We start from the raw sequence: 25,549 nt of genomic DNA, 5'->3' as shown, positions 1-25,549 counted from the left end.
TTCCTGTCACCCTTAACCATAGTCATATTTTTTCTGTTCAAAGTATTTGTAATAAGTTGAGATCCCTACCATGGTATTTTTCAGCATGGCATTGAGGGTGTGGTACGAGTGCTGTGGAGGTATGTGAGGATACAACAGCTGCTGGGTTTGGCTTGGTGGCCTGGGTAAAGGAGAGAGAACCAGCCTTGGACAGCTTGCCTAAAGGAGTAAGAGGTGCCTGGCTGTTTCCAGAACTGCAGGTGGGCTTTGTTACATGAGGATGATCAGAGGGCAAGGACCTGTGTGTGAAGTGAGGAGCCAAAGTAGCTGATTTGTTCTGGTTTTCTTGCTGCAAAGCTAGACAGAGCTATACGCCAGCCCTGTAACATTTGCCGTATAGAACTTGGGTAATTTACTGTCTGTTCCTGCATAAAAATAATATCACTTCTGCTCATTTCAAAGAGAAGAAGGGATCTGGGAGTTACACCCTGCCCCTGTTCCATGAGCCTGAGCTGAGAACAGGCTGCAGAAACCCAAAATGGACTTCAACTCTTCCTGTGCACTCACAGCTCCAGATCTTCCTTATCCAGCTGTCCTGAGCTTCATTCCTCACAGATCCTCTAGTTCCTAAATCTGTATACACTGGACATTCCAGGGTTGTGTCAAACACACTGAATTCAGTATTAAAATATAGGGCAAGGGTTATTGCAGTGGGCTGGTGAGAAGGAAAATGAAGGATTGAGGAGCAGTTTCAAGTGGTCTCTGCTCCGCATGTTGCAAAAGGCTTGAGGTCTTCATTATGTGTTTGCAATGTGTTTTGGAATCACTTAACGATATCTGATGAAAGTTGGTATGATATATAGGAGAGGGGAATAGGATTTAGGTGCCCAAATGGACATACAGTCAAACAAGAATTGTCAGAGTAACGTAGCAACCAAAAACGCTAATGTACTTCTTGAACAACTAATCAGGAAAATACTGACTAGGAGTAAGGAGGTAATTTTACTTTGGGATGCTTCATCCAGACCTGGCATCCACATTTGAAAAGGATGTTGAAAAATTGGCAAGGGTAGGAAAAAGAACCACAGAAATGATTTAAAGACTCTGGAAAACATCTGGCCTTGACCAATTCAAAGACCACAGTCTGCTTAGAGTATCCAAAGGAGGACTAAAAGGTAATTGGTTCAGTAAGTCCCTTCATGGGGAGAAAAGGTGTAGGTGATCACAAGTCTTTGACCCTGCAGAGAAATATGTAACAAGATCTAGTGGCCAGAAGGTGAAGCTGGATTACTTCATAAGATAAATCAGCTTCAGATGAAACACTGAACATAATTAGCGAAGGGAGCGACAGCAAGGGATGAAGATGAGTGCTCAATCTATTGATGCCTTTGTAACAAAGCTGGCTGGAAGATCAGCTTTAGCCAACCAAAAGTGACTGGGCTCAGGACTGAGCAGGTTACATCTGCTGTACTGTGATTTATAGGCCAGATTAGTTTCCATTTGGTCTGAAACTGTATTACTTTTTAGGATGAGACCCAATGCTGAGATCTTGAATTTTTGACATTATTAAAAACCCCAAGGCACTCTTCCTGAGAGCCGTGGTAAACACTGTGGTGTTTTGACCCAGTTTCAGCATAAGTAATTATTTTTTTGCCTACCTAGAATGTCCTACTTCCTCTCCAAAACTGTCCTGCATCTTTATTGTTTCCTGTTAAATACATCCTGAGTTCCACAGAAGAAAAGGCCATGTTTCAAAGTTGAACAAACAAAACTTGAAAATCTGTCGTCTCTTACAGCATGGAACATAGGCAGAGCCTGCCAGGCAGCTTATTGGAGAAGCAGGAAGGAAACCATCTCTGAAGACTGCAGTCTGCAGGCCTTCGGTCCGTGACTTTTTGATGCTGTGAAGACCACAGCCTGAAGAACAAACAGAGGTGTGTGGAGCATCTTGCAAATGTGGTGATTTTTAAAAAAAAGAGGGCGAAGGTGGGTTTCTACAGTGCACCAAACCCCAGCTGTGATCCAAATTCTAGTTTTTCTTCTCATGGGAATCAATAACATTAAAAAAATTGCTGCTTTTTGTGCCTTGCTTACAGAGGACCCAATCTTATAAACATGAGGGGGAGAGGATGTATTGTGTATTTGGTTGTCCATTCTCTCATACCTTTGCAGTACAGAGGACCCCTAAACCAGCCAGGCAGATTCTGGTGAGCATTTGCACTCTGAAGGGATTTTGGATAAGCTTGGCAGACGTGCCTCCCCTGTCTCCTGCACCAAAGGCAGGAGTGGCCGTGCTGTCAGGAGAGGGTGTGTGTATTTGGCCAGGAGCCTGGGGAGGGGAGAGGGAAGGAGGCCTGGTGGAGGGGAGATCTGCTGTGCCTAAACTTCAGTGACGGGGCCACAGCAGCATCACGTGGAGCTGCTTGTGGGCAGCCTCTGCTCGCTGTGACTTGAGGTGCCTGAGGATCAAGAAGGTGAAAATGGCCTTTACCGAGCTTGCAAGGACCTCTGGCAGGCCCTCCCCCCCATGTGTGTGCATGTGCCTTTAGTTTTAAAAATTAGATCTTCTACTCTTCTCTCCTTCTTCTACGATAACCCACAGGGTTCTATAGTCCTTCTGTTTTGCATGAATTGAAGTTTATTAAAAAAACAGAAGTGCTGGGATGATGGGCCATCTCTGGATCAGTGACAGAGGTAAGAAGCAGTGCCTGCGAGGTCTGGGCAGACCCACCTGCCCCAGCACTGGGCATACCAGGGCAGGGGCACACTTGAGGTTTCCACAGTTTGGACAAGAAATGAGCCGTACCCTCTGTTCACAGAATCAATGAAGTATGTCACAAGGTTCATTTACTTTAATTTTATTTTAAACTGTTAGGAACATTTCAGCCTGGAACAAGCTCCCAAGGACAACAATACTCCCTTCCTTACAACAAGATAATGTCCAGTAGTTTCCAGTAACTTTGACTTGCCTTTGTTTTTTTCACATCAAGGTGAGAACATGGAGACTGGCAAATAACATTGCTATTTTATCTAATGGGGAAAAAATTGCTTAAAAGTTTTACTGACAAGATGTGTATTCTTCATTGCAACCACCAAGTGATTCCTTCAAGGTTTTTAAAAGCACTGTGGCTACACTTAGAATAGGCATGAAGAAATCTGTACAATTTAGAACTCTCAGAAAATAAAAAAAAAAGCAACTTCTCCCAAACTGTTGTTAGGATTAACTGTGCACTAGGCAGAAGGAGGTCAGTGGTGTCTTTAAAGTTAGGGCTCCCACTTTATTACCCAGTCTTACGTTTTGCACAGAGTAGTGATAAAATTCCTGGGACTAAATGAAAGCTTTGCATAAGCAGGAAATTCAGGAAAAACAGCTTGTCTTTCTAAGTCTCCATGACGAGTTTTCAGCAAAAGTAAGAAACTTCAAGCACAGATCCCAGCAGACTTGGGCTTTGTAAACAAGTCACCGATATCTTACCATTTCTCTGTGGCTGAGTTCATCAGGGAAGATGTGGATAGGCACTGACAGCTGTGTGCCGTACACCTTCTTCAGCGTAAACCAGTCCTGATCTCGCTGCCTTTAATGGTATGTGCAGTTTTCCCTTGTGCAAGTAGCTAGGGGTGTGAGCCTGACTGTTTGCTTCAGGATTGTGTGACAGGGTCAAATCTGTCACACTGTGAAACCCTTTCTTATCTAAAGCAAAGGATCAGTGCTTCTGAAATAAGCCACATATCAAAAACTCAGGGAAAAGCTGAAAGAAACTAATTTCACACCTGTTGCATACTGAGGCACTATGATATTGATGTACACTCTGCTTTCCCTGTTCCAGGCAACCTAAAAGGTGGTCAGGATGCTTCACTCATGGTTTAATGTGCTCCATTGATGGAGAAACCTATGTGAGTGAAACGTTAACTCTGACGTTTCAGCCATTCACGGTTCCAAGATATTTTGACCTTGCCTCTCTGTTCATGCAGATTTACATGGAGAGCTTCCATATCTCTCCCAGCCCCAGGCTTGCTCTTGCTCCCCTTGCAGTCAGGAGTGAAACTCCTTGCAGCTCAGAGGCAGACATGAACTCTGATTTATAAGGACTTTTTAAAGAGATGAGCCCAGCCCTAAATTACAGCTGGCTAAAGCAGGCAAGCACATGGGAAGCAGCAAGCTGTCTGGTTCAATGTAAAAGCTGTGCTTGCTACAAAGGCAAGGAGTATCTGTTTGACACCTTTGTAATTAATGAGACTACCTAAGGCAGCCACCTAGATCAAGACTCAGCCATTGGGAGGAGCCTTGTAAAAGGCAGAGGAATTCAGGACAGGCTTCAGCTAGCTTTCCCAGACGGTTTGAGCCAGGCAGTCTGCGGTTTAGGGGCTTGCCAGGTGCCAGAGCTATCAGGTAATCTTGGCCATCAAAAGCCCAGGCTACCCCCTGTACCCAGGGGAAGGCATGTCAACCCCCTGCTGTTGGGGCATCAGGAGTCAGCTCCAACCTCCACCACCCAAGGATGGTGCCGGAGATCAGTGCCCACCTGGGATGCTGCTGACGGAGCTTGCACTTTGGGCCCAGAAATTCTGTCTTGAGCAAAAACGGCCTGTTTAAAAGAGAACAAACACTCCCTGTGGTTAAAAAAATGAGAGTGTGTTACTTACTCTGCATGGGTGGAAGGGAAGCAAGGTAGTAACGGTCAGATGGAGCTCTGCTAATAAAAGGCATTGCTGCAGAAGGCAGTGGGATATACCGTTTTAGGGAGAGGATTTAAGATCAAGGACAGCTGCAGCACAGGAGAAAAGCAGAATGAACAAGAAGCTGTAGTGTGATCAGAAGATCAAGTCTCTTCAGCAAAGGTTTTTGAAGATGTTCCATTTGTTGTTCTCATTTCATGAGCTTAAAGTACCTGTTTTTTTTTAAAAAGTAAATTTCATCACAACCAGCCTCCTTTGACAGGAATATAAACATTTTGCAGAACCTCTTTGGTTGAGAAAATGCTCTAGAATTTTTGGTTATAACTTGCATTGTACATTTTCCAATGGCAGACTTCTTAGTTTTGAGGAAAATTTACAATTTGCCAAACTTCTTGTTGCAGTAATTTTGGCATGGTCTGCACTTCTCCTGCTTGCATCAGAGAATACTTACAGGCACCCACAGGCACTGCGGCAGCATGCTGTCCTGAAGACAGCTGCCCCCAAGAGAGAGTCCTCCAGAAAGGCAGAACCTGGCCCATAAAGTCTATATGAGTTTAGAGATGTGTAGAAGAACAAGAGCCCAAATTAAATGGATCTTTTAGGTAAAATCACTCTAGCCAGAGAGGGAACTTCACTATGGAAGCAGACAAAGTAAAAGCATTGGAGAGAGACAGCAGTGACTATCTGAGCTCTCTTATCATCTTTAAAGGTAAATGAGGAAAAGAAGAAGTGCCGATACTGTATTTCTGGGGTGTCACCCTCAACTGCAGGATGGTACCCAATATGTGAACACCAAGGCTGTGTCTCAGCTAGCAGCCTTGGGCAGAATGCGTGTGGATAGGGCTTCTCCAGCACTGCAGAGAAACGGGGTTTATTTTCCAACCACAGATATGATTAGATTCACTCCTCTCTTCTGTGTGTACTATTGTGCTTCTATGAATTAAATATGTAGCCAGGGGATAGGACAGCATTCTTCTATTAATAAATACAGAACAGATAATTCAAAGAATAAATGTGAGAGTTTCACATTTCAAAAGTTGAGCAGCAGACCTGAGGCATGCAGTATGTTTTTAATTAGCATTATTATTTAATGTGAGCAATAGTGAAAAGGCTCCTTGAATTTTCTGATAGCATATTCATTAGCTAATCAACAGAGCTATTATTTTCTTTGAAGTATGCCCTACTCTGCAGTACTAAAGTACACATGCTGATTTACTGGTAAGGGTAATTAAAGGGCATGTCATAAACACCACTGACGTCATGGAATACTGTCTTTTAACCGTCTTTCCAGTTAACTCTTCCATGTGGAAAACCAGATATTTTGCAGCTGACCCTCACCTGCTGTTGAGTGTTCTCCATCTCCTGGCATCACTGCAGTTTTTGTGAACCCACGGCAGCGGAGGATGTAGTCTCGCATTTATGGCTTTCCCTGACCATGAAGTATATGCATTTGAAAGTCTTTCACACATCAGCCTTTACAAAAAGCCTCACTGCTGCACGGAAGCTTTTTCACAGAACGGTCTCATGCATGAGTTTCAAAGCAGAGCCTACACCTATGTAACCTGCACTACCCAGAGGTGAAGCCCTGCTGGGGGTAGAATACTCCTCAGAAAATAACAGCTTTCCACCATGCTTCCCTCACACTCACACCTTCCCTGAAGGTGGAAATATAGCAGAAGGCTGAGCAACATAAAAGGTATATACTTTTCAGGTTTTAAACTGAGATCTACTGTATGTATAAGGGGAAGGCCAGGTAGATTAGAAGAACTGTAGCTAAATTACGCATTTCAAGCATATTATCTCTGTGTAGGTCTACATATGGGCTGCAAAATCTGGAGGATCTTCAGCACCAAAGTCTGAAAATCAGGGGTGCTTTTCATCCGGTGGAGCTGCAGGCTTGTAAATGCTGTAGTGGCATGTGGGTGCATGAGTGAGCAAGGGAACGTCAGACTGGGTGGTTCCTTCTTCTTGCTTGCTTTCCCTCCTTCCTTATTCCTCTCCCTCCCTCTTTTTGTCTTTCTCTTCTTCTCCCTCTCTCCCTCTCTTCATCCTGTGCATTTTGTTTTGTTTCTTTCCAGCTCAGGGCTCTCTCCCATATATTTCTGGGCAATCGAGGGATTGGAAAAACCTTTAAATCCACAGCACTGAATAAAAGCACTTCCTGGTCTGTTTTCCACCCCATTTATTAGGTTCCTAAATATGAGGAAATGGTAACCTCTCTTTACTGAAGTTCAGGTAGTGGTATCATTCCAGATAACAGCAATAAGTAGGTCATAAAAACATAATGGATAATCATCTTTCACTCACACAAATGAAAGAAGAAAAAAAGATATATACTAATAGGAAATAAAATGCAAAACAATTCATTTCAGAATATGGCAAAATATTTTTAACTCTATATTTTAAAGGTATATATTCCTGTTTATGTCAAATATGCCTCTTTCCAATTCAGATTAATGAATGGCTTAATTTGTAATTTAAAGTAGTGGCCAAAATTCTGTTCTGATTATGAATTAGACCCACTGAAATCAGTTTTTACTCTCTGTTCAAATGAAAATTACCAAACACAATGGGGTAAACCCAGTTGTACAGCCAGGGTACTCACATGCTTTCCCATTACTACCCAAGTTGGAAAATGACCTGTCCTCGCTCCACTGCTGAGATAGGTGGGGCTTGTTATCCCCATTTTATGGATCAACAGGGATGAGAAAGCCTCTATAGTTTTCTTGAAATCTCACAGGAGTCATTCACAGAGAAGACATTTACTGAGTATCTTCCAGGTCCCAGGTGATGTCCCAGCTGGTGGACTATGGCAGTATCTCACCAGCACCAGGACATGGGCAATGGTGTGTTACAGCTCATACGAGTGACTCCTTGGCATGGTTTTGGTCAGGACCACCTAGCACTCTACCATTGATAGGCAATAGCAGCTGGGCCAGGGACTGCTCCTGCTTTGGATTGCTGTCCCCCTCCTTTGGAGGGTAATATATCCTAACATGGGGGACATAGGCTGTGATTTGCAGTACTCCTTTGACTGTTCCCTGGCCCATTTGATTTCCCAGCATAGATACAGCCACTTGGTGTGAATCTGTGGTGCGTGTCTGTCTGCTTGCACAGAAATGACACATTTCAAGACTGGTTGGTGAAGCAAAAATAGGAAATATGATATGAAGTGTGGACGAGTCTTATGTGACCCTGAGCCAAGTCCTGCCATAAGACTGGGGATATTTTTTCATGAAGGCACGTGATTCTCTGCCTATGCAGTGTCAGCACAAAGCAGAGATAGGCCCCAACACGTGACTCTTTAGTGACTAGTTTGAATAGAAATGTGTGATTTCTGAACAGATTTATTGTGCAAGCAAAAATGTATTTGCTAAAGATTACAGCAGCGTGTTTGCTCTGAATGCTGAGCCTGGGAAATAAAGACTGCCCTGTGTGACTTTTCATAACACAGTGAAATAAGGTTTGTGGTGTCAAATACCTGTTTTAACTTTGTTATCCCCGTCCCATGGTCTGCAGTGCAGGGATTAGGCAATGGAAGCAGAGCAGAGCCAGGGGTGCTGGAAAGACCACTCCATGGCTTAGACCCCAGCTCCTGCATCCTTTGTGGATGTGGCTGATAGACCTACTTACCACTCATATGGCCTCGAGGTCTGTGCCAGGTGTCAACAAAACAGCCTACATGCCCATTGCTCCCTGACCTTGCCAAAACACTTCTCTGCACCATGTGTAGGGGGACATCAAGAAGCTCCTCGGCCCATCGGTGTCACTGGAGTCCTTCTCTATGCTGTTGTCAAGCTCCTTTCTGCCACCTCCCTCTCAAGGTAGCGGGGACCCAGGAGCCTCTGCTGATGAGAACCAGCACTCAGCCTTGGACCTCTAATTAGTCATTACCACTTCAGATAGCCAATATTATTACCTTTATGTCAGAGGTATCATATGTTGTACAATTGCGTAGCCGGAAGGTTATTGCAGGACTTAGGACCAGGATTCTGCTACTGTGACCACTATCCCTGAAATGCAGCAGCTGAGGAGCTGGATCCCCTCCCCTTCAGTGCTGTTTTGCAAGGTGGGTTCATGAGCCTTTCCACTGAGGATAACTTGTAGGCCACATAGTCTAGTGGGCAACCAACAATCTTGGTCTGGGACCACACATGTTCCGGGAGCGTGAACCATGTGGGTGGGTGGACAGAAGTGTCTCAGGCTTTTTGATGAAGGAAAGCGAACGCAGAGTGCCATTTGGGGAATTTTCGCAAGTCAAAATCCAACCCTGTTTCTTTTGTCTGTTTTCAATTTTTAAAGCACTCAAGTGACTGTTCTGCAACATGTAGACCTCAGTTTGGTTTGGAACTGCAGTTCAGACGCACTTGTAGACAAAATTTTAAAACCATGATCTTATAGGCGTGCTCAGGGTCGGCTGATAAAAATAATTCTTTTGCCCGTGTGTTGAATTCAGTTACAGGTCCCATCACTCAACTTCCCTGGCACAAACCCTCCTGAGACTTTCTTATGCTGATATTCTGCTGCACTGTTTGGAAAGAGAAACTCAGCCAACTGCTGCGTTATCTTGGAGTTGTCCTTGTACAAGGGAAAGTGGGGCTTGATTTGGTCTGGCAGTCTGCTAACATTTGCTGCCATGGCCTTTTTTTGCCAGTCTTCATGACGCCAGCGAATGGAGGAATGCTGCAGCACATGTATTTAAGGGGGGTTGTTTAGTGTAAGGGAGTCTGTAGGAGGAGTAGTTTCCTGAAAGGAACCACCAGAGCGGCTGACCTTGCACTGATTCTGCTGACAGTTCCTGCTTGAAATAAGGTTGCCTTGGTCTGGTGCAACATCACTCACCTCCAGCAAGGGAGCTGCAAACCATTAGGAGACACTTAAGGGCTATATACAGAGTAACATGTCCACAGGGGCTCCTCTGTACTGAACATGGGGTCAGAGCACACACAGGCTCTGAAGGAACCCAGCGCCAGACTGAAGGTTGCAGTGGGTTTGTAAAAGAAGTCTCTCAGCTCTGCACATCTTCAGACAACAGATTTCAAATCTAGTTCCAGATCCCAGGTCAAGTTAAAGGCAAACAAAGGGGAAATATCCTGAAATAGGAATCAAATTTATCTCAAAAGTATTTGTTCTGCAAGGCTAGCTGAGCAGCATCTCCATAGCTGTTACTTAAAAACATGAAAATCAAGAAGTGTTATTGAAAACTGATTTAAGGGGCCGGGCATATTCAGGTGCAAGGCAGGAGATTGAATGTTTTGCCTCTTTGCCCTCCTCATGCTTTATGCCTTGGAAACCTACCTACGTCTCTGCCTGTTAATGAACATCTGCTTTTGATTGTCACAAACCCATATATTTCAGTAAAATAAACATACCTGATCTCCACTTGGGAAACAGACTATTGTTTCTGCTGTGCCAGGTTCAAACATTGCTTTTAAATCAGAGATGGACTTTTTTTTTTCTCACTTGCCTACTAGTTCCTTTAAGTGCTAAATGACTCCAGCAGGAATTACACTTCTGTGTTTGGACTAGCTGCAGGACATGGGATGAAATGTTGCCTTTTCTTTGGTGTCTGATGTGTCCTGTGTTGAAGTACTATCTCCTGGGTATACCTGCTCTTGGAGTTGGAGAATAAATACATCTTTCCTATCTCCAGCTAATTCTATGCTAGTTCAGTTGGACACAAGACTAAATGCAGATGACAACACTAGGGCTAAAAAGTGTGATCTTACCAAGACCTGTTCATCTCACCTGGTAACACTAACCTACTGTCTTTACTGGAGCCATGGAAGCTGTTACCATTGTGGCTGCCTATCTGTCTGTGAGATTTCATGCCTGACAGGGGCTCCAGAAACCTGCTCAATAGCCAAATAAGAAAAAAAAATATGTATGTGCACAGTCATTCAAAAGCTGTACAGGGCAGAACTCCTGGTTTCCCAGAGTGCATAGAACTTCACATGTCATGACGTGGTGTTTGCTGCTGATGACGTATTGATCTTGTTATAGAGTATGAAAATCACTGTTTCTGCACACGGGAGAAATCAACATCTGTTACTTCATGTTGACTATTGGACTATATGATCATGACCATTTCTAGCATGATTATGGTCTTGCCTTATAACACTGTTGAAAGCAGCTGAGATTCCTCACCTTCACCTTTTCAGTCTTGGTTTCAGCCAGTCTCCATAACTAGTTGTGAAATAATGGGAGTGGGAGTGACTTTCTGCCCAGGAGAGTAGAAGTTTCAAGATTTAATCCCTCTTTTAAATTTTTTTATTATGACCTACCTAGATGTCAAAAAAGCATTTAGCAGTCTAATTGTAGGGAAAATATCCGTGCAAATGTACTGGTTCAGCTCAAGGATCCTTCCAGCCCAATACTCTGTCTCTAAAACTGGCTACAAAAAACTGGCTACATGCTTGGGGAATGTGAGAACAGGGCAAGTATGTATAGTGTTTTCCTTTAATTCCCTTGCACACTCTGACCATTTTCAACTCAGAACGTTTTGGACTTTCCTAGCCACTGCAGTTTATTTACATAGTAGATTGCAATGGATCTCTTGTCCAGGGCTTGTTCCCCTCTGAGCCCATGTAAACTGTGTGCATCCACAGGGTCCTTTGACAAGTAACTGCACAGATCTAGTACCTCATGTGAGAAGAACCACCCCTTTGGGTTGTCATGAACCCAGTTTCTATTAGTTTCATTTGGTGGTCCCCAGGTCATCTTTTGAACATACTGTGGACAGCTGATCCCTGCCAAGCCACTTATGATAAATGACTATCTCTCATATCTCAAAACCTGGATCACACAGCGGCAAGCTGTCCACATCAAGTTGACACCGTTTATTGGTATTTGAGAGGAGTATGGTTGTCTTTATGCAGTGTTATGTCATCTCCAGAGAAGTAAACACAAAGGCCATGTTCAGCTTGGGAGTTAGTTGATAGAAAAAGAAGGAAGCCTATGCTGCAGGACCAGCCTGTCTGGGCACAGCTGGTCTCTCAGGGACATCCAAAAGCATCACGCCAAGAGCACAGGCATGATGAGATTGTCCTATGCACTAAACATGCCCAATGGCACTGGAATGACTGCTGAGGAGAGCAGTTGGCCAAAGGCATGCAATAGCTGCTGTGGAAGAAGTTCAAACTCTGCCTGGACGAAGCGGCCAGGTGAAAAAAGAGGATTTCTCCAGGATCCCCAGCTATCTCCTGATTACTCTGGTTAGGTAGAAGTGTGTGCTGGGAGAAGAACTCCACCCTCTCTGTTGTGGTGCATGCTTGTAGGTCTCCTTCTTGGCTTACTGCTCACCAGTCTGTCCTTGTGGGCAATTTCTGCTTTGTTAAAATTAATGACATGGCTGCCTCCAGACAAACATCTCTGATTTCCCAGCTATTGGAAAGTTCTTTACCCACTCCCCAAATCTAGGTGAAATTAAGGCCAAAGCTGTGCTCAGATGAGTGCTGCCCCCTGGTTTCCACTCAAAGATGATCCAGGCTCTTGGCTAAAGGGTCAAGATGCCTCAGGCTCTGACCTGTATGACCGGGGCAAATACAGATATAGTAAGCCCATAGAAATGGAGTAACTGCTTGACTGCAGGTATCAGTATGGATTAGCCAGGGACTTGCTGGAGAGGTGGCTGCTGGCTAAACCTTCCTCCCCAAGGGGAATGCCACTAGCACATGGCTGATGCTGAGGAAGGTTGGAAGGGCTGTGGGGATATGGTGCATGCACTGCAGACTGGGGTTAAGTTTGTTTAGGGTCATGAACACATATAGAGACACACATGGCCTGGGGTAGGATTAAAACATGGTGAAGACAAGCAAGCAAGTGGCAAGAAAGACAAAAATGAACAGACAGTACTTTTATTCAGGCTTCATTTGGGATCAGGATGAAAATATGCATCATTCCTTTTCTTTTCCCCTTCTCAAGCATCCACCATTTGCATCAGTTATGATTCATGCAGCTGCAAAAATACAGGGACTGTGGAGTGGGCAGTGGGGGGACACTCTGCTGTTACTTGCTTTCACAGCAACTGAGAATAATTCACGGAAAGATTCAATGAACTAATATTACCTCATGGTTCTCATTTGAGTGGCAAAAGATAAAGGCTAGAAGAGCGCTTACCTTCCCCTACCCCCAAAGGCAAATGAACCATTAACGCTGCAGTAAAGCAGCAGAGCAAAGGTGTGTTTGCTGCACAAGGCTGGTCTCATAAACCTGAACTTTGCCCAAGACTGAACAGAATTGTAAGAAAGACACAGTCGACAATTAAAGACATGCTTTTTATAAGTAGAAGTTATTTATGACCTTCATCTGACATTTTATAAAGTTTTAATTTTGTTACACAACATCCATTCCTTTCATGCTTTGGCAGGAGAGATGTCAGGGCATTAGGACAGATACAATAACAACATTTTGTATGCTTACTTGTTACTGAGCTACCTTCTCCCTTTTAAAGTGTTTTATGGTCAAGTTGCTCTATTTGCATAATTGCTGCCACATCACCAGTCAATTTTATGTGTTTCTCTCCCAAACCAATTTAAAATATGATATGTATATAAAAACATCACCCATGATCATACAGACTTCACATTTATTATTGGTTCACATCAAACAGATATGATAAAATTACCCTCTGTTATTTTCCCCTCCCTGCCAGCTTTTTTCATTCACAATTCTGAATACTTTATATCACACAGTAGTATTGTTTATCAGCAATTTTATTTTTCTCTGACTGGGAGACAAAAGAAAATACGTAATAGAGCAAGTCAAAACAAAGCAAGTAATTACCACAGGCAACTACGGGAATTGCTCATTTTTACAAGTGCATGAAATCACAAGCAACTCTACAGATTGCTAGGCTTGTCCTACAGACATCTGCAGGAAAGACAAAAATACCCCTGCTTTCTGGGTAAATTCCAGACTTGGAAATACGTGATTTCAATGGAACCTGGACTCCAGTGACAGGAGAAACTTGGTGGCTCTGTTTCACACATTGGTGACTGACACAAGTGTAACCAGAAGCCAAGACAAACAAATTCTTTTCTAGATGTTACATATCAGTAAAGAAGTATGACACAAGTCGTCACTGTTATGAGTTACGCTGCCTGGATCTTGCCACCAGCCCATGTGATAGGGAGAAAAATCAGAGATACTACAATCATTGATAATAAGAGGCACTTCTTCATTTCTTGATGGCAGGAGTTAGCTCCCAGTTCAGAATTATCATAGAATTAGCAATCTGATTATGTTCTTCAAATTTTTTTTGCTGATCCTTGCTTATCTTCCATCCAAGGAACACCATGACGGACTTGACTTTTCATCCCTTCTTAATGCAGACTTGCTGAGGGTAAAAATAACTTCTGAACATTTGAAGAAGAAATGAAAATCTAGCTTGTTTCCTGCATAAAGTAAAATATAACAGTAAGTATACTTACAAAACTTCTCACCTCCAAATATCCCAAACAGAGCCTAAAAAGATGTAATATCTGATTTCTGCTGACCGACTAACTTCTCTTGTTCTCCTTGGTGTCCAAAAGTGTCAGTGTTATATTTTTTGTGCTTAGATTCAAACTCTTATGGATCTCACCATAGCAGTTTGAAGCGAATGGCAAAATTCCCACTGATGTTCACCAAACAGGTATTCACATCTGCCTTTATAAAAGGTCTGTTGGTTCTTGCTGCCCTTGTCTGGGTGGTGTAGTCTTGTTTCCTTGTGCTCTTCCTTAGCTTGTTGTTGATCCAAACTCTGTTATTTGCATGCTGTTAGGAAATAATCCAGTGTGCTTTAAATAGGAAAACTCAAGAAGGAACTGGAAGGTGAGCTGATTGCTATTTGTGGTTTCAAAGTAGGTTCTTCATTGTCAATGAAACTGTTACAGGCAAATAGCAATTTCTTTCAAACAGCTTTCATGGCAACTGTTGACAATTTCCTTCAGAAAAGCCAAGCTTCACCATTTTACAAATAATGTGTTCAGTCTTATCCTGACATGGACAATATTATGAACAAGCTTCTGTCTTCAGCTTGATAAAAAAGGCTTAATGAGTCTTTGTAAAAAATATGGAGTGACAAAAGCAGCATGCAAGCTAAGACAAGGTGGATCATTTGACCAACTCGTATTTGGCTGGAGATATGGGGTAGATGAGGAGTGTTGCCGTAGCACGTGCTTGTTTTCCCTCCTGTAAGAGATGAAGGTGTGGTGGGAATGCTGATTCTCAAATGTCTACTGGGAGGGAGATGTTGCTCTGAAGCCTGAGGTGACAGGAACACGTCTATTAATGAAGGCCAGATAAAGCTCCATTCAAGTTGCTTCTTTCTCTCCACTTGGAGAAAATCTGGATTATTAATTTTTCAGTAGCATGGTTTGTGCTGTGTTCTGGATAAAACCTGCATATTCATGCGAATATGAAGCTGAAAAGGGAAGCAATGGGACACTGTGCCCGGTGGTGGTATCAGTACCTTGCTGACCCTTCAGGTGACCCACCTGCTATCCCACACAGGCAGAGCAGCAGCTCAGTTCCCTGCCAGGCTGAGACGGGGGTGAAATGGCAATCCTGTGATTGAAAGATGGACAGATGCTGGGCTGTGAGGTTCTACCAAGGCAGTATTGACTAAGCATTGGCACAGGCTGCCCAGAGAGATTGTGGAGTCTCCCGCCTTGGAGCTGCCTGGGCATGGTCCTGGGCAGCCTGCTCTAGGGGTGGCACTGCTTGAGCAGAGGTTGGACCAGGTGACTGCCAGAGGTCCCTTCCAACCTAAGCCACTCTGATTCTGCAAGTACTTAATCCAAGAGGCCACTACCTTCCCAGCTGAACCGTATGTGTTTTTCCTCTTCTCCAAGCAGCATTTCCTACCACCTACCAATTTTGCAAATTTTACTGGTGTTTTTACAGCCCTTCGTGGATCGTGATAGTATGCTCACTTGGTTGTCCCTAAAAGGCTGGGATATTGCATGTATATCTATGCACATATAACAATGTTCAAACATAACAAACGTGTAATGCAAGGACTAATTTGTCTTGCAGCTCATTTCCAAGCGTAATGCAAGTAACTCTGCTCTGTTGAGCCAGATTCTCTTAGGCTCCAGGGTGCTTTCTTGGACTACTCCTTCTGGAGGGCTGAGCAAGAAATTGCATTAACAGGCTGTAACTCTGTACTTCCCAGGGTTGTGGACAGGGTCTCCTCAGGAGAGAATCCTTGATTCAGGAATTCACTTCCCCCTTCGTGTGAGAGAGCCTGAGTTTGTTGACTTTCCCAACACATTGCAATTGCTATCTATTTACTCAGGCTTTTTCTGAATGGGTGGGTTTGGTGTGGAGGACCTTGGACATTTCCTTGTGCTTTCATTTCTTTGAGAGATGCCCATTTAAATGCTTACCAGTTTCCAGGCTTAACCTCTTGTCCCTTATGTCTCCTAAAGAAACGTGGTAGATGTTCAAAGCTGCAAAAGTAATAAAAAAAAAAATTGAGTAATTATTTTCGTCCCCAAAAAAGCCTCTGTACCAGTTCTTTAGTAATTAAGGGAGGAAACCAGACTTCCTCCTTCCCAGTGATGCCAGACATTGCTGGCTCAGTCCTCGGCAGTGTCGGTGCAGGAAGCATCCCTCATCCTCAGACACTCACATCCTTATGGTCTGAGGAGAAGCTGGCAGATGAGTGCAGCAGGGCCAGCCTTACCAACAGGAACAATCTATCTGTCTCCTGTGGAGCACTTTGGAGATCAAAAGGGATGTGCTGTTATTAGCCGTGCTCCCCACCAGCTGCAGCAGGCCAACATGGGCCAAGGCAGGACCGATCCTCCTGCCTAGGGAGAGGAGGGAGTGAGGATGAAGGGAGCAACAAGAGGGAGATCTTTGGACTGAGTTGATAGCACAATAAAATATTTTTCAAGCTGTAAATCTATTAGATAAAGTAATCTCAGGCGTTATGAGATTCCAGATGAAATGCTGGAATATGCCAAGCTTCTCATTTTTATTTCCAAATGTTGAGTTAATTTGGATCCAAACTGAGCCAAATTTTGCCTTAGTGTAAGCAGGTGCAACTCCACTGGCTTGAACAGAGTTACACCCACTTACAACAGGGCTGGATTTGTCCTGAAGTGATTTAAATGGGGCAGAGCAGAGCACAGATGTTTCCAGCGTTTCATCTTTGAACCGTGAGCCACATGAATAACAAAAAAAAAAGTACTCTCGGTCTCTCTCACACCAAACTGTGCCCTGGTGTGAGAGAGACTTTGTTTAAGCACAAGACCTTATTATCTTTCCTTTTTTTATTAATTTACTGCCACTTTTACCCACTTCCTTTTCTTCCTCATCCTTGTTTTTAATCCTTTAGTTAATCTAGTATATTTTTGGGGAAAGACATGCCACAAGAATGAATGAGAGTTTTACTGATTAATTCACCTGACCTAGATGTTTTCTCATTTCCTTCAGATTTCAGTGTAACTAGATACTGGAATAATACTTAGGTTGTAATTTTCACTGCAATTTTTGTGGGCATTGTGTTTTTCCTATTCTCTGTATTACTTAAAATATAAGACAAGCTGGAATATTGGCAATATATATGCTTTCCATCAAAACCAGTGACTGTTGACTCCCTGCTCGTTTAATGAGAAGGCTGAACATGGAAGCAAGCTTATGTATAGAAGATAATAAATGATACATTGATCTGGCAACATTACTTGTTTTTAAGATAGATAATAGGTACAGAGTGAAAAACAGTGTGGATACAGCTATTGTCTTCATGGTTTTTTTTGGGGGGCTGAGCATCTTTTGGCTAATTAGCTTAGTTTTTAAGTTTCTCCCTCTGTCTCCTGCTTGGGTTATTCCCACCACAACACCAAAAGAGGCAACCGCCCTGCTGCCTGCAGGGGTCTGCTGAAGCCTGAGCTGGACTTGCTGTGCAGTTTTCCCTGGTTTGAGTGGCAGGATGGCAGGATGGCAGGCGCTGCCTGAGAGGTGCAGGAGGGTTTTGGCTCCTGAGTGGTTCTCACAGACCCAGCAGCAGCGCTGGGCGGCAGCTTGGGCCCCATCTGGAGATCGGTATCACCTGGCTTTTATTCTGCATCCCGGATATTCACAGCTCAGAACCACTGACTCTTCCTCCGTGCCTCCCTGGTGAGTGCAGGATGGCTGTGTGTTATCCGCTTCCTTCCTTCATCACCCCCTGCCACAGCATGGCCAAGGGAGCCCTGCAGCCCACAGCCCGGCAAGGAAGGAAGCCACTAACCCACCGCCCTCTGCCTTTGTGGGAAACACTCTCTGAGCCTTAAATCGCTTTGGTGCATGCAGAGGAGTAGAAAAAAAAAAGTGCATGCATTAGGTTGCCTATTCATGCCTGGTAACCACCATGCTTTTCTGGCCGGAGGGCCAGCTATAATTTGCATGAGTCACCATTTTCCCCATTTCAGCAGGTCCATAAACAGCCCCAGAAGTGCTCAGCATCACAGCCAGAGCATCAGTGGTCCCTGCCTGCCCACCATGGTTGCACCCCAGGACAAACACCTGGGTGGTCTGACGCCAAGGCAATTACACCAGGCAGGTCTTCGGCCAGTTGTTGGCTTGGTACTTCCTCTAACACTGATGAAGTTGTAACAGGGCCTGCAAGGCTCTAAGTCTACCCATGGGTAAAATGTGCGCTTGTCCCATGGGAATGGAGGGGTGTACAAGCTTAGACACTTCCTCTGCTCTCCAGTCTCCTGAGGCTCAGCTGTCCCAGGCACGGCAAGCCAGTAAGGCTGGCTGCTCTGCTCCTTCCCACTCCTCCAGACAGCACAGCTGTCTAATGACCTGTCTAGGTGAACTTTGAACATTTTCAGGGCTTTCAAATGACACTCACTGCTAAGGAGTGAATCCTTAACATCTAAGAAAATATCAACCGTCAGAAAGATGCGTATGAGACTGTTTTCTGGGTCTTCCAGATGACAAGACACTCTTTTCACACTGTAACTCCAGTAATTCACTCTCCTTGAATTTCAAGCAATATAGGCAGGCTTGCTCCTGTGTCCCTGAACAGACAATAGGCTTTTTAGCAACAATAGCAGCTTCAGCTACAGAAAGAACTTTAGGTTCAGACCTGGAGGATGTTAAGCCTCATCTTGCACTTCCCCTTCAGCCATCTCTTTTGTTACTCGGGTTAATATTCTTGGCTACAGCAGCTCATGCTGAAGGAAGAGGAACAAAACATTCAGTCTTTTAAGCGATCAGCCTTACAGTTGTTTTTTTTTTTCTTGCACTGCAAAAATTTTACCTAGTCTGCATTCAGCATAGGACCTTCCAGGATTTATATCTTGGGCACAAACGAATCGATGTGCTCTTGAACTCTAGTAATACAAATCTGTGCACATGCCATATCAAATCAGTGGTCAAAATGAAGCAAGGAGGGGAAAAAACAAGATAGTTGTACAATTTCTAGCTTTTCCTAGAAGTTCAATACATTTGAATTAATAAAAGATTACAAGGGGCTGGGCAGATATTCAGAATATGTTCTTAATTGGCTACCAGCCTCCCTGGGAAAAGTTTCCTTTATAGGCATTCATATTTTTTGCCGAGGTCTACTTGGAATCCTCAACCTGTGTCCTTGTTTGAAGGAAAACATAGGTGATGGTAAATCCTTCTCACTTGGGATGCTAAAACAGATTTGACAGGGGATAGCCCAGACTCCATTGCAGGACCCTCACTTTCTTCTGTGACACTCGTTCAAATGTTTCACAGTCTTGAACATTAAAGAACCTTGATGATGCTATGACTTACCTTTAGACGAGACAGCCAGTTAATCTGAAAGCAATTGCTCCGACACGCTGTCATATAGACTGCCGCAGCAGTTATACTGGGCATTGGCTTGGGCATTTTCATCTTTCATGGCTTTTTTCAGAGGCAGTGGAGACTCAGACCTGGGCAGGATGCTGGTGTGGAAGAGCATATGATATCTGCAACCCTGCTGTACAGCATCCCTGTTCAAGCAACAGCTAGGCTTATGGCTCCATTTATTTTTCAGCCTAATAAAGCTCAGTAATTCCTAACTTTCATTGATTTAGGATAATTTAAGTTACTCTAATAAACCATGTAATTTATTATCATGCTGTATTGCCATTTATATTAACTCTTCTAGGACCCTCAGTGGAATAAGCTATTGCTCTGTCAAATCTTCATTGCTACCTACTGCTCCATGCTTCAGTGGCCTTGCCTTGGGCAGGAGGCTGGGCCAGGCAGCCTCCAGGACTCCCTTGCAGCCTGGATGGCTCTGTGAGTCTAAGACAAGACTTGCTTAAAATGTACATAGGTGTTAGGCCCAATGCAGGGCTTCCCTGACACCTGAGAGGGACTACAGAGTATGTCCTTGTCTCTGTTTGCATAGTTGTCAATATTTTTGAAGTCTGTCAAATTAGTGATCCCCTTCAAAATGCAATCCCATCACCTGACTTTGCTTGTGTGGAGAAATACTTCCATCAACATATTATAACTGTTTCATGCTTTTACTTCAGTGATTTGTCTCTGTAATGTTTAGGCAAATCCTGCCAGGCCTGAAGTTAACATGCATCTGTCCTTGTTTCCATTTCTCATGTGAGTAATGCTTTATTCCTTGGGAGGCATGCACGCTTTGGGGTCTCTGCAGTTCTTATTCAGTAGATAGTGCCCAGTCACTGGGAAGGAACTCCTAGCATAGGCTGTCACATTAAGGAGGCACAGAGTGTCTCCAAAATACCCAAAAGTCAGTTTTAATGCCCACCTCAACCCACATATGCTGCCTTCTCCTTCATTCAGAGCATGTTTTACAGGCAGAGCAATGCTGTCCACCTCCTGTGAACGTGTCAGAAGCCTGCAGTTGGGTTTGCTTCCCCTTAAACTCAGTCAAAAAGAGCAACTTTCATTTTGCAAGTGCTGTCCGGGTGATGGGCACAGGGAGAATGAGGAACACCTCTCAAGCAAGTGCTTGCTGCTGCCTCTGGGACGTGTGTGAGCAGAGCAATGAATTCCCATTTCCTTTGAGAACAAGAAAAACTCTGCTTTTAAAAATAGCAAGGTTTATTATATACATGCACAGATGTTTGTTTTATTGGTAAATACAGACATATGTAAATTGGTAGTACAGGGACACCAATTCTGGTACTCAAATAGGGCTGCTACAAGTGGAAGCAGAATTTAATCTCATGTTTTCATAGATCTAATCTGTCCCATTCATCTTGTTGCTTTGAAATACCCAATTACATCTGACTTAATACAATTGGAAGACATTTATTACCATCATTAGTGGCTTGGGTTGAAATCGGCTGTGAAATTGTGTGCACATTAACTTGCAGAGAACTGAGAGAGCCAGAAACCCTGGGAATTGCTTTTCTAAATGGCTGCTGAGCTCTTATACTGGATACAGAGCCACTGACACACACATAGCTGGCATGGGCCCTGGGGCAAGAAAAACACAAGAGAAATAGTCAGTCCTCTTTCCCAAGCCCTTGCTTGCATCTCTGCCCTGGGCTGAACCATCTCCCACCTTCTGCCAGGCACAGGGAGACTGAAGGTGTTGGGGAGGGATGAATCTTTGTTACTTAAGACTGGGCTATTGAGAAGGTAAATATAAAAGACAGGCTAAATCACTATTTTCATTCTAAGTATAGGTTTATCAAAGAAAACTATGAGGAATGGGAGAACATGAAAAGATTTAATTCTCTCATGTGTTTCAAGACAGCTAATGAGGCTGAGCCATCTGGGAGATCTTGAAAAGAGCACTATTCCACAGCCTCACTCACCTGTAAGGTACCATATTTATTCTTTATCAATTGCTATAATCCCCGAGTGTAGTCTTACTGCTCGCCATGCCTCCTTCCTTCATACTTTATCCATAAGCAGCATTTGGTTCTTCCAGAAAAGCTCCAGCAAGTGCTTGCCACAGGGAAGCTTCCCATCATGATGCCAAAGACAGCAAATTATGAGAGAAGTAAAGGTGTGCCCATATACACCCAGGTGTAGACAGCTGCAGGGGTAGATAGATGCCTTTTTAAAATGACAACCACGACAGGGAAAGCAAGCCACTTAGCAATGAGCAATTACCAAGAGTTGCTTTCATATTGCTTATGGGGATAAAAACTAGTTACATACCCAGGCGTTTTGCTGCAAAACCTGTTTTCTAGAATATTTTCCTGCTTATCTACACTAATCCTGGCTGCAGCATCTCAAGACTCACTCCATGCCCATTCCTATTTATTCCATCTCTCAGATATCCATCTATGGAAAGAAAAAAAGCCCTTTCAGTCTCTCACAAAGGTGTTGTGAGGGTAAATATATTAAAGATTAGGAGGCAGTGTGGATACTGCAGTTACTAGGCCACGCAAATCCCTGAGGAACAGAACTAGGACATTTTTATCATGAATTTTTAAAAAATAGTTTTTCTTTTTCAGAAACAGTTCAGTGAGCACAAGGTAGAGTATTCTATGGTCTCACATTTCTGTTTCACCTTATTATTGATAGTTTGGTGCTGTCATTAAATAATGTTGTAGAAAGTTAATTATTTTTAGTCAAGTAATGTAACATGGCAATAAAATTTTCAAGCAAGAGACCTCTTTGAGAGGTCGATGACCTCATATAAATTGCTAAGCATCAATAAATATCTTTCAACACAGGTGGAACAATATTTGTATGGTTATGAACAGAGCTCTAGAGTTTAGCTTGCTCAAGACCATCAAAGATCTCATACTTATAGCTGAACAATAAATGTCATCAATGCAACCTTTAAAACTATGCCCACTCAGACCTGATTTCTTCAGAAACAGCATTGCCAGTTTTAAAAATCAAAAGTCACCATGAAAGCAGAAAGGTTCTCATGTAAAGAAAAAAAAAGGGGCAATTCTCTAAGTAAACTTTTATTTTCTTTTATTTCACTGAGGCATAATTCCTGAATCGCTGAGATTTACACTTTCCCAAACAGAACTAGCACTATAACAACTCTCTTCTTTAGATTTTGGGCTCCTGGAAGTAAGTTATTACATGATTACTTACTAAACTGGGAACAGAGAGGAGATTTCTAACTTCAGTTTTCTCATGTACTGATATAAACTCTCAGACAGGATCTACTCTTCTGTAAGATGCATCTATACCTGCTACTTATTGTGCCACTAACAGAAAAGATAGGGGAAGGACATTAAATGCTCTTTCATAAGGACTTTCCGACTTCTTACTGTGTTTGGATGCATGCGTGCTGGCTGATCAACATGCCAGGTCTTTATGAATGGAGGAGAGCATATGCTGAATTATCTCACTGGTGTTCCACGTGCAATTTCAAAGCTAAACAATGCGTGTCTTTTATATGTGATTCATCTCCTAGGAATTCATGCCTTAATAACACCTTTTCTAAAACAGGAAATAAATACGTGTTGCTAAGCTACTTTCGTGCTTTGAAAAATCCCACTGCTGCTTCCATTGTCCAGTTTGTGTTCTGAGGTCTGTGCTCCATGACAGAGACTTTTTTTTTTTCTCCCCTAATGAATACCTGCCTTTTTTATCTTTGCCTTACTTTCTGGTGAAGGTAGAGTGTCACACTGATTCCCTGCTTTACGCCAGCATGTTTTTTGCCTCTTACACCTGTGCCAAATGTTCTCTGGCCTCACCTTGTGCCACCTGGCTGGGAAGCACCCGAAAGATGCAGATGAAAATTCCCCAGGCACAGACGGAAATCCTCCAGGCAGCAAGGCACCAAGCCAGCGCTGGTGACCTTATACTCTTTGCTGGAGCACTCCCTCAAGAACATGTCGATGTCTGGGCTGGGACACTTGATGCTCCAGCCAGTGCCAGCCCTTTTGCCTAGCAGCTGAAGTAATCCATGTCTCAAGGATCCACTCCCCCATCTTTCCATCTTCCACTTGGCTGCACATAAACTTTATACTGCATACAGTTTATACAGAATTACTTCCTACCTGTATCTTTTAAGAGTAGCTGTATTTAGGTTAACTATGTTAGGAGTCATAAACAGGAATGGCTAAAGTGATTGTACAAGCTTCCCCCCCATATCCTAGTCAATATTGTAACTCTGACCTATTATGCACTCTCCCAGCAATTCCGGTACTGGGCGTCTCTTAAGCAAATATGGCTAATCACTTCAACACGTTGCTGACTTATGAATTGAATTGCATAGCAAATATCTGTGACAGTGTGTACAACATCGCCAGACAAGAAAACAACATCATTATGTAGAGAAGAATGTGCCCCATCTCAAGGGAAGAGCAAAAAAAGTTGTATATTACTTCTTTTGAAAGAAGGATGTTACTTAGGGGGGTGGTGCTGGTTTTTTATTTGGGTTTTTTTGGCATATATCTGGGCAGCTGGCACTGAAATGATGGGTCAGACACCTAGAGAGCTGGATTCTGGCTCTCCTTTTTCCAAGGTGGGCACTTGATGTTGAATAATGTGTGATGACGCAGTTGAGCACAGGCAGATTAAGAGGTAAATCCTCCAGGATACTCAGCTACTTCAGCAGCAGCAGGGGGATGAAATCCTACACAGAACAAATCAAATGCATGCCTAGACAGTGGCTTTCTTCTAGTACCTACCTGTGTTTTGGATGCCTCCCCCCACCCTGTGGCTCATCCCAGCAGCTCCCTTCCCTTCTACTCTTGCCTCGCAGGCACAGGGGTCCTGTGGTAATAGCTGGCGGCTCCTAGGGAACGTGGGGTGCGGCAACCCCCTCACTGCCGGCACCAGTCTCACCCGCCGGTGCCAGCCCCTCCATGCCCTAGGCCTGCTTGAACAGCTAAGCTAATCGCCCCCCCGCCACTGAAGGAAACATATCGTCTGGTCCGCCATTAGCAACCTTCTCCCATTTTCATTTTCCACCTCTTGCCCCAGTTAATTTCAATAGTTTGAATCTTGTTGCACCTGAAATATGTTTGGCCACATCCTTCTTGCAATACATAGACTGGATTTACATTATAGTAATTTAGTTTTCTGAAGGCTTTGACATAATTAACCAGTCAGGCCAGCTAAGCTGTGGATTGCTTTCGACTTTATGTATCAAAGAGCATTCAGAGCAGTTGGAATACTCTGGAAATCGTTTCCCTGCAATTTTCAGCAATCTAATATAAATTCTTGGTAAAATGATACATTAGTCACATATTACACAACATGTCTTTCTCTAATAACTTACAGCTCATTTTAGCTGTACTAAAAATAGTGGTTATAGCCCTCATTAATTATAAAGATGTTGGATAGTAAATTGCTACAAAAAGCTTTCATGCCAGGAACTGCAGCTCCCTTGTTTGTATTTGATGTCTGTATTATGAGACAAATAATGTTTCCTCTTCCAAAACCACAGGCCTTGGCCCAGAAGATCTGGCAAAACTCTCATGAAAAAAAAGGGAATAGACTACAGGGATGCACAGGCTTCGGGGGGGGGCGGTCTCTGATACCTGGAGTTCATTAAGTCCTTCTCCATCCAGCTGTCCTGAACACTGGGGCATGAAGTTACTGCAGAGAAAGATCGGGAGATCTGGGAGATCACCCTGTGATTTTGAAAAGGGGTTACCTCCACAGCAGATTTTCTCTTTTCATAATTAAAAGGATGGAGGGGAGGATTGAAAAGTTGTTGCAGGCTCGAAATGAGACTGAGAACTGTCTGGGCTCTTTCTATCTCCAACACCTGGAAATGGAGACTCTGCTGCCCAAAGGCTTCTTATGCACATGCGTGCCAGCCACACCACGGTCTTAAAATTTTCCCTGGAGTGGTAGCGATGCAACCTCACAGCACAGCACCAGTGATGGCAGAAAAGGCTGCAGCAAGCTCCAGGGCTCACCCCTGGTTTTGCGTCACCGGCTTCAGCGAGGTCACGCAGCCGGACGTCTGGGGTTGCTTGTGGCACTTGCAAGCAAGATCTTGATTAACACTGGAGAGAGCACGACTCTGCAGGGAATCCCA

The 25,549-nt window shown here is 43.6% G+C and overlaps 1 long non-coding RNA gene across 1 annotated transcript; it reads left to right on the top strand.

Moving 5' to 3' along the window:
* Nucleotides 1–1,665: 1,665 nt before the first annotated feature.
* On the top strand, nt 1,666–19,725 carry LOC135311931 (uncharacterized). The gene is made up of 4 exons (XR_010371480.1): nt 1,666–1,913; nt 13,946–14,073; nt 14,217–14,290; nt 19,523–19,725. It is a non-coding gene; the product is annotated as an uncharacterized LOC135311931 (long non-coding RNA).
* The last annotated feature ends 5,824 nt before the right edge of the window (nt 19,726–25,549 follow it).

This window comes from Phalacrocorax carbo, chromosome 2 (assembly GCF_963921805.1).
Source record: "Phalacrocorax carbo chromosome 2, bPhaCar2.1, whole genome shotgun sequence".
In the NCBI taxonomy this organism is placed as follows: Eukaryota; Metazoa; Chordata; class Aves; order Suliformes; family Phalacrocoracidae; genus Phalacrocorax; species Phalacrocorax carbo.
Note: the sequence above shows the minus strand (reverse complement) of the source record. Positions and strands in the feature narration are given on the sequence as shown.